Source organism: Sus scrofa, chromosome 8, assembly GCF_054392235.1.
Source record: "Sus scrofa isolate SSC_HxYL_T2T_F1_AM1 chromosome 8, Sscrofa_HxYL_maternal_Yorkshire_Landrace_v2.0, whole genome shotgun sequence".
In the NCBI taxonomy this organism is placed as follows: Eukaryota; Metazoa; Chordata; class Mammalia; order Artiodactyla; family Suidae; genus Sus; species Sus scrofa.
In genome coordinates, this window is record NC_139390.1 from 56,770,001 (window position 1) to 56,771,723 (window position 1,723).

The following is a 1,723-nucleotide window of genomic DNA, read 5'->3' on the forward strand; positions in this document are numbered from 1 at the left end:
ATGCATTGGCCGGCCCCAGGTCATATGGGGTTCCGGAGCCAGGGATCCGATCCAAGTCCCAGCTGTGGCAACGTGATTACTTGAAAGAGGACCCTTTAAAGCCGGGGTGGGGGTGGCGATGACACTGCATGCCATGGAGGTGCTCACCTGTCCTTTTTGTGGACACCTTTTCCGCGGTGGTGACAATGGATGCCCTGGCTGCCGTTCGGAAATGAAAGGTGAAGGCCAAGGTCCACGGTCCGTGGTCGGCGTGGTTCGTCTTCAAGGCCACGGATGAAGAAATGGGCTCCAGGAGGAAAGAGTCCAGGCCTTATGCCTGCCCTGCCTGGAGAATCCATGTCGCCACACAGCGATCCATCCCGATGCGTTCGTTGGTCCTGCGACGCCCCCTGCCGTAGGCTGCTTTTTATAGTCTCCGAAAAGGTCCGCCAGATGGCTCCCGGGGTGGGCCTGGGACGACCAAGTTCGGGGCCGGAAGAGGCCACTTCCAAGTGGGGGAGGAGTTACAAGTGGGCGGCAGACCTGAAGATAACCTGGAGGGGAGGAAAAAGGAGGGGAACCGTGACCGAGCGAGCCGGAGGGGAGGGGAGGGGAGGGACGATGGGATGGCACCATCGGGAGTCCTGCTCAAAGAATTGGAGCCTCCTTGAGACATGCGACCACATCCATCATTCCAGAGGGAATGGAAGCATCTTCCCCATGGTTGTACAATGATACATGTCCTTCAGAGTCCCTGAGAAAAAAAGGAATACAAGGCAAGATTTTGTCCGTGGAGGGAAGGGGGGGGGGGGGGGAGAACAGAGGCTCCAGACTTTGGATCTCTTGGCACAGGGGCCTCCTGCGCCGTATGGAAAGGACTGTTCCTAGGGTGCTCTCAGAATGGGATTTCTGGGTCCCACGAACCTTGTGTGTTGGACAAAGAGGCAGAAAGAGGGGTTCCCGGCTGGAAAGCCCAAACCACAGCTCTTCAGATGGGTAGGGAAGGGCAGACAGACTTCCGGCCCCAAGCAGTGATCTGGACCTCCAGAGGCCTTAGGACGACTTCACTGAGAACACGCAGAATCCGACCCAGCCACAGCGTCCTCTATACCTAGCTCTGTTTCACTTTCTCTGTCTCTCTCCCCTCCTCCTCTTTCTCCCTCTGATTCTGCCTCTCACTGTCTGCCTATCCTCCGTCCCTCCCTGTCTGTCTCTGTCTCTCTCCCTCACAAGCACACCACCGCGGGTCCCCCCCCTCCCCCCCCTTCTTTCTCCCCCCCCCCCCCCCCCCCCCGGCATATGCTATTATCCTTTTCCTTAAGACTGTGATTTACATGCCATGGAGTCTCCCTTCCCCAGGGAAACCTACAGTGCCTTTGTCCTTAAAAGAGGCAGGGGATGGTGGGGCTGAGGGCAGACATTATTTGAACAGGTGTGAGGACATACATAGGTCTACTGCCTCGGACTGAGGCCATTCTGAAGCTTTTCGGGGGCGTGGGAGATCACACTGTTCCCGGTGCGTGCGTGTGTGTGTGTGTGTGTGTGTGCGCGCGCGCGTGCAGGTGTGTGGGGAGGGAACCCGAATGGGGCACCCCCAGACCGACCGCTTCGGCTTTGGCGCTGGCATGTGGAGGATCTGGAATCCAGGGCCCTCTGGAAAGGACGGATGTGAGACGGACACCCTCTTCTTCCCGTCTTGAAAGCAGGAGAAAAACCTTCCTCTAGAAGCCCAAGTTCAAAGCCA